Source organism: Macrosteles quadrilineatus, unplaced genomic scaffold (genome assembly GCF_028750875.1).
Source record: "Macrosteles quadrilineatus isolate MER2022 unplaced genomic scaffold, UCM_ALF_1.0 Scaffold_5__1_contigs__length_97177068, whole genome shotgun sequence".
Lineage (NCBI taxonomy): Eukaryota > Metazoa > Arthropoda > Insecta > Hemiptera > Cicadellidae > Macrosteles > Macrosteles quadrilineatus.
Window position 1 is genome coordinate 30252343 of NW_026542598.1, and position 8511 is coordinate 30260853.

Below are 8511 nucleotides of genomic sequence, written 5' to 3' on the forward strand. Positions count from 1 at the left end.
AACAATTTTTTTGTAGTTTATAATATTATACAAAAAAGAAATCTTAATATACCGTTACCTGTGCCCCAGTAAACCTGCAGAGTAAGCGAATTTCAAATTGTATGATAATTGGACTTCACTAACAAAATGTTTATAAACATTTCATATTTATTACCGTACCTACCCATTAAATAACATCATATTTAACGAGTACTTAGGTTGGGGAAGGGAAAGAGTGTTTTTTTTTAATCAATAGTAAAGGATGAAAGAAAGAAATAATTTGCCAAATTTGATCAAAATATATTCTTAAACATGCAAACCTCAATTTTTAAGAATAACCAGGAAATTATAAAATTTACAGTTTTATTGGATTTTTTTTCATAACCTGTAATTGTACAACAACGCTTCATCGAACAAAATTGGTTGTTTTTAAGCTCTACACGATGGCTGTAATGAAGTTGGGCATTCCCAAAGGGGAAACATGTGAAAAAGATTTAAGAAAATTTCAAACCCTGATGCCTCCCTCGTTCTTATTACCCAATTTTGCTGGTTCACGAACTCAATCCAGTTTATCCAGCTCTACACATATATTCCAAACTTCATCAAAACCGGATCGCGGAATACAATAAATCAAGTTATCATTTTCACGGACACACACACATGTACAGTATTACAATTTAAACAAATAGTTCAATCCAATTTTTAAAAAAATTAGTTTTTCGTAGCGTTTTGGCCTTTGGAAACATCAAAATGAAAAAGAAATCGTTCCTGGCATTTAAATGAAAGCATTGACTACCTATTGGAAGGTAAAAGTTAAAAACATACAGGGTAGTTCATTGATTGGATTTGATGAGTTTGTCTAATTTAATATACAAAGTCGATGATCTAAAGTAATAACGATAAAATCCCCGAGGACATGGGATGATTAAATCTGTCCTGTGTGTAGAGTTTTAATAGAGAAACTCGATATTGTGGCACCGAAATAGTAGCTTTGTTTGACGTAGATTGACTGGGTATAATGTTTTTAATTTCCAATAACATCGTGAATAAATACACCAAAATAAATCTGAGAACAAAAAGTCTTGTCCGCCCAGCTAACTGATCTGTAAGTTTATGTTTGTTTAAAAATGACAACAATGCAGTACCGTACACGCCTAAACTGAGGGTAAATCATTTAACATCTGATGTCTGATCCACAAACATTAATTGAGCGGAGCGAGCGAAGCGAGCGAAGCTCTTATACGTCGACTTTTATGCATTTCGTAATACGCAAACTCCTCCTAGACGGCTGAATCGATCGTTTTCAAATTTTGGGTGGTGATAAAGACCATATCGGCAAGTGCCAACATCTATATGGCGTTAAAAATAACTCTCAGGAATCCGCCCCACTGGGTCTCAAAGTTTCAATGTAATCCTTATGGAAGCAGTATTTGACACATAAACAAAAACATATGATCAGCTGTTGGCTTTTGAATACAGTAGATAAAGAAATAGCTGATAGCATTATTCCACAGATATTAGAACAAAAACGGTATGAATCATAAATATAATCAAATGGCGACACTAGCTTGAGGTCCGTGACGTAGGAAATGCTAAAGGAAGTAGGGGAAGCAAGAAAGTAAGGGTGAGCAGTCTGGAGTGTGGAAACTGTTTATGACGATTAGATTTAGGTATCTGCATTCCTAAAATTCTATGGGAAGGGAGGAAAACAGGTCCGCGACGTAGGCAGTGGTGAAGGAAGTACTAAAGGTGAACAGTCTGGAGTGTGGAAACTGTTTATGACGATTAGATTAAGGTATCTGCATTCCAAAAATTATAAGGGAAGGGAGGTAAACGGGTCCGCGACGTAGGAAGTGATGAAGGAAGTAGTCAAGGCGAGCTGTCCGGAGTGTAGGAACTGCTTATGACCATTATATTAAGGTATTTCCAATCCTATGATGCTATGGGAAGGGAGGGAAACAGGTTCGTGACGTAGGAAGTGGTGAAGGAAGTAGTAAAGGCGAGCGGTCCGGAGTGTGGGAACTGTTTATGACGATTAGATTAAGGTATCTGCAAACATAAAATGCTATGGCAAGGGAGGAAAACGGGTCCGCGACGTAGGAAGTGATGAAGGAAGTAGTCAAGGCGAGCTGTCCGGAGTGTGGGAACTGTTTATGACGATTAGATTAAGGTATCTGCAATCAAAAAATGCTATGGAAAGGGAGGGAAACAGGTCCGTGTCGTAGGAAGTGGCGAACGAAGTAGTAAAGGCGAGCAGTCCGGAGTGTGGGAACTATTTATGACGATTAGGTTAAGGCATCTGCAATCATAAAATGCAATGGGAAGGGAGGTAAAAAGGTCCGTGACGTAGGAAGTGGTGAAGGAATTAGTAAATGCGAGCAGTTCGGAGTGTAGGAACTGCTTATGACCATTATATTAAGGTATTTCCAATCCTATGATGCTATGGGAAGGGAGGGAAACAGGTCCGTGACGTAGGAAGTGGTGAAGGAAGTAGTAAAGGCGAGCGGTCCGGAGTGTGGGAACTGTTTATGACGATTAGATTAAGGTATCTGCAATCATAAAATGCTATGGGAAGGGAGAAAAACGGGTCCGTGGCGTAGGAAGTGGCGAAGGAAGTAGTAAAGGCGAGCAGTCTGGAGTGTGGGAACTGTTTATGACGATTAGATTAAGGTATCTGCAATCATAAAATGCTATGGGAAGGTAGGAAAACGGGTCCGCGACGTAGGAAGTGATGAAGGAAGTAGTAAAGGCGAGCTGTCCGGAGTGTGGGAACTGTTTATGACGATTAGATTAAGGTATCTGCAATCAAAAAATGCTATGGAAAGGGAGGGAAACAGGTCCGTGGCGTAGGAAGTGGCGAAGGAAGTAGTAAAGGCGAGCAGCATGGAGTGTGGGAACTGTTTATGACAATTAGATTAAGGTATATGCAATCATAAAATTCTATGGGAAGGGAGAGAAAAGGCCCGAGACGTATGAAGCGGTGAAGGCAGTAGTCAAGGTGAGCTGTCCGGAGTGTGGGATCTGTTTATGACGATTAGATTAAGGTATCTACAATCTTAAAATTCAATGGAAAGAGAGGGGAAAATGTCCGCGACGTAAGAAGAGGTGAAGGAAGTGGTAAGGTGGGAAGTGTGGAGTGTGGGAACTGGAAACCGTTTGTAGCAGTTAGATTAATGTAACTGCAATGCTGAAATGCTATGAGAAGAGGATGGAAGCATCCCCCCGACATAAAAAATGGTGAAAAAAGTAGTAAAGGCTAGCAGTTCGGAGTGTGGGAACTGTCTTTGGCAATTACATTAATGTATCTGCAATCCAAAAATGCTATGGGAAGGGAGGAAAACGGGTCCATGACGTAGGAAGTGATGAAGGAAGTAGTCAAGGCGAGCTGTCCGGAGTGTGGGAACTGTTTATGACGATTAGATTAAGGTATCTGCAATCAAAAAATGCTATGGAAAGGGAGAGAGACAGGTCCGTGGCGTAGGAAGTGGCGAAGGAAGTAGTAAAGGCGAGCAGTCCGGAGTGTGGGAACTGTTTATGACGATTAGATTAAGGTATCTGCAATCATAAAATGCTATGGAAAGGGAGGGAAACAGGTCCGTGGCGTAGGAAGTGGCGAAGGAAGTAGTAAAGGCGAGCAGTCCGGAGTGTGGGAACTCTTTATGACGATTAGATTAAGGTATTTGCAATCCTATGATGCTATGGGAAGGGAGGGAAATAGGTCCGCGACGTAGGAAGTGGTGAAGGAAGTAGTAAAGGCGAGCAGTACGGAGTGTGGGAACTGTTTATGACGATTAAATTAAGGTATCTGCAATCATAAAATGCTATGGGAAGGGATAGAAAAGGCCCGAGACGTATGAAGCGGTGAAGGCAGTAGTCAAGGTGAGCTGTCCGGAGTGTGGGAACAGTGTATGACGATTAGATTAAGGTATTTGCAATCCTATGATGCTATGGGAAGGGAGGGAAAAAGGTCCGCGACGTAAGAAGAGGTGAAGGAAGTAGTAAGGTGAGCAGTGAGGAGTGTGGGAACTGGAAACCGTTTGTAGCAGTTAGATTAATGTATCTGCAATGCTGAATTGCTATGAGAAGAGGATGGAAGCATCCCCCCGACATATAAAATGGTGAAAGAAGTAGTAAAGGCTAGCAGTGTGGAGTGTGGGAACTGTCTTTGGCAATTACATTAATGTATCTGCAATCCTAAAATGCTATGGGAATAGAGGGAAATAGGTCCACGACGTAGGGGGTGGTGAAGGAAGTAGTAAAGGTGAGCGTGTTGAGTGTGAGAATGGATTGATGTATCTGCAATGCTAAAACGCTATGGGAAGAGACTGTAGACTGTAGGTTAAAATGATTACGAAGCACGATTTGATACATATTTCGATACATGCTGTCGTTTACAATAGTAATTTACAACTGAGTTGACAACAGCTGATTTTTACTCCATAGAGGATAAAAACTATTTTTACTTCCTAAAGAGTAAAAATGTTTTTTTAGACCCGCAACGCATGCATTAAAACGACTGGTATTACTGCAGTATGACCAAAACAATATAATATAAACCCTTGATGGCTCCGCTCAATTTTGTGGATGCCTTTGCGAACGCCACCTAGTTTAATTAATTTTTCTACAGTCACCCCGATAAAGTGGGCTTCCTTGTTTGATTTATAGTACAGAAAGCTGCTAATTGCTGCATTTACTTTATTTTGCCGCACTCCAGAATTCCAACCAAACAACACAACACAGCGTGCTTTTATTATGCACGTAATACAAGTACGCTTGGAAACAGGTTGGCAACACTTAAAAATACTTCGACTACGAATTTCTCCCCGGTTAACAAAACGCTTTTCTTGTCTATCGTCACGTTACGCTCTTTCCAATGACACCAAAAACATGACAGTTGGTTCAGTAGTTTCGAAGGAGTAATTGTCACAAAAAATCTGCTTGCGTATTAAATAAGTACTAGTGTACATGTTGCTCAAAATCGAGCAATTTCAAATAAGTACATGAGTTGAGGAGTTACATTACAAATAAACAAATAAAAACTAATAACAAATTTCCGATGATTTTAAAAGAGTCAACTAAAAGATTATTAACTGATAAAAATACTCACAATTTACATAACAGTCCTATTCCAGTTTAAAGGGTTAATGTTTAACTATCAAACTGTCCATGGACGGGAAAAGGTAAGCTTACAATTGAAGTCAAAGTAAAAAGGCTGTCAGCTTTTATAATGTACCGTGGGCCTACCTAAGTTATTTAGCAAATTTGTAGGTGTAGGGTGTAGGCTACTTTAAACTCCACAGAACAGAGTTAGGCAAAAACTGGCAGAACTCTGAAAAGGAGTTATTTATCATAGACATACTCATATGCCAAATCCTTAAAATAAAAATTCAATAATTAATAACTTATATCATTAAACACAAACCAACATCCAAAACTATACACATTTTTAATACAACATAGATATTTTACACATTGACTGTTTACAATTAACAACATGTGTTCTTCTTATTTGTATGTTGGTTAGTACGGCATATTTTATTCTCTAGCCCAGGATCCAGGGGGGCAAATGCCCCCCCCTGCCACCCCAAATGACGCCCCTGCTTTTGCATATCATAGAACCAATTTTTTTAGTTGAAACAGCTGACTAAATGCTTTAATTCCCTTTAAATATGAACGAGCTATTGGCCCGTCCTACGTACGGGAATCGAGTAGTTAATTAAAACTGGATATGATTCAGAACAGCCAGTTTACAACTTTGTGGCCGATTCACACACACTGGCTTTGAGTACGGTGCTACATACCACCTTCCACTGCATAGGCCTACACTATCACTTACCGTACCTTGTTTTACCACCTTGGCCACTGAAACCTCTAAAATGATCCTGGCCTCCCGTTCTCTTCTATCCCCTGCCATTTCTGGATGACAGGAAGATACCAGTCTGAAGATGTCTTTCATTACTTGGTCTTCCAAGTGGTCGTCTACCTTGTAGTACTCCTTGGAATATACTTTTAAAAGTTAAAGTATCTTCTCTCCGCCATGCAAAACCTGCCCAGCCCATCCGAGATCCGAGCCTTTTGGTCTACTTTTGGAATGTACTGTACCCCTTTATCAAGTTTCTGAATCATACAGTACTACTGGGATAGTTATGATATGGTATGAATCGATTTTGGTTACTACTGACACCCTGCAGCTTACTGGTCAGTTTTCTACCTATACCTACTACACCGGTTGACATTTTCATTTACGAATAAAATGTGTACTGTATGCAGTTATATTCAAACATCTAGAAAAAGATGTATCAACACGTAAACCACTTATATCTTAAAGGATTCAGCACTTATACTTAGACGGATTGCATTTATGACAAAACTTGATTATACGTTTAAAATGTTTAGTTCAAAATTACACAATCTCCTGATAACATAGATCTTTTACGGTAGAACATAAACAGCATTTTAAAGTAAAATAGTGTGTAGGCAAACTCTGACGATCAATATTTTTGTATACAAACAACTTGTAACATAAACATTCTTAAACTTGTAACAATGACAGTTAGAAACCAGCTGTTAGTTAAACCACCACTAAAACTACTTTAACTCGTCCGTCGGCTGCTAGACTTTTTGAAAGTTAAAACTTAATTTCTAAAAAACTGAAACCCTAAACTAAAATTATGGCTTCGACATTCCCTAGTTCTCAGAATTATCTTTCTTTCAACACAAAAATCATGAAAATCGGTCAAGTGGTTGATTCAGAATCGTGAAATAAAAAAACCCTATTTCGTTTTAATATTATAGATACTCATAAGGTTAACATGGGGAACTACAAAGCCACTTGGGCGGAGCCCGATAGGATTTTTGAGGTAAGAATATGCCTAAATGTTAATCGGGAATGTCATGCCAAATTTCAGCCCAATCCGTCCTGTAGTTTATGCGTGATTGAGCAACACACACACAAACTCACAAACTTTCAGATTTCTAATATTAGTAAGATTTAAATATAATTAATTTGAATGAGTAATTAGGTTTGCCGCTACAGAGAAGAAAATAGGATTTTTATAGAAATATTGTTAGCTTAGTATGAAGTAAACAAAATTTCAAATTTTCACTAAAATATGTCTATAGAAAAGCAAGCTACAACAGTTTATTTATCTTCCATTAAAATAATATAGTATAGTTTTTAATTTACACTTTTTGGGATTTTTCCAGCTCTACAAATTGGTTTAGAAAGAAGTTGCAAAATTTTATGTTTTTAGGGTGAGAATGGGAACCCCCTATTTTTACCACACAAAAACCCCATATTCCCATAGTCCAATCATGCTGGTTCTTGAACTCGATCGAATAAATGTAGGTTTACACGGTACATACCAGAGTCTGTCCAAATCGAACTCATTACGAGTTACACTAATTCAGTACATACAGTGACCTATAGATTTGACGATTTTCTATTTTCTACGGCCCATCCCATCACATTTCAATCTTCTAAGGGACAGAGGATTTTGTTAATAAGCCAATCATCGGTCTCAGGTAAGAGACACAACTCTCGGCTTTTCAAAGAGTGATTCATAATCAACAGTGCAATAAGAAACTATGGAGAACTGAGCCAAGCGCGGTAGTCATGTTCTTAGTAATCAAAAATCCCTGCGAGTGTCGACGGATACAGACAACTCATAGTAAACTACTATGGCTTTAAATCGCAAATTTGTCATGTAAATTTTTGTTTAAAAATGTAAGTGTTTATCTTACATTTTTAACCGACTTCCCCACTACCAACAAAAGGAGGAGGTTCTCAATTTGTTTGTGGCGATGTTTTTTTTTTCTATGTATGTTCACCAATTTCTCTGTGATTCTTTTACCGATCAGTGTGGTTCCACCACCAAAATAACCAGGAGAGTTTCTATTTGGTACCTTATATATTATGTTTAAGTATAATATTTGTTTCGGTGAAAAATTCTGAAAACCTTAAATATTCAACACTTATTTTGTTTACATTTGTGCAGATTGTTTACATTTGTGCAGAGAAGGCAATAAATAATAATAACATTCCTACAGCTGTTAGTTGAAACCATTTAAATGAAGCTACAGACAATTCTTCATGAAACAGTTGCTTCATATTGATCAATAAACTATTTCTTGCCATGGAGCCTAAATGAATAACATTGAAAAAAATGCATTTTGTTTTGGTTACTATAAAAAATGTATTTTAACGTTTGACCTGATTTGTGTATACAGTAATTCTGTTTTTAGTATAGAATATTCTGAATTACAAAAACATATATGTTTCAGTGAATAGCTGTATGATATTGACAAATAAAGGTGTATTGTGAAAACCAAAGCATTCGTAAAACAGGTCTAAATATAAATTAAATGCAATTATTATTCCTTACACGACCTAAGAAGTGTGACAGTGCATAATCGTCAATTGTCTTAAAAGTGTTAAATATTTTAATTACTAAACATGCATTTGCAGATGTGGAATGTTTATTGATATTCTCTACCCGGTTACTATATCATATCAATACTATTATGTCTGCT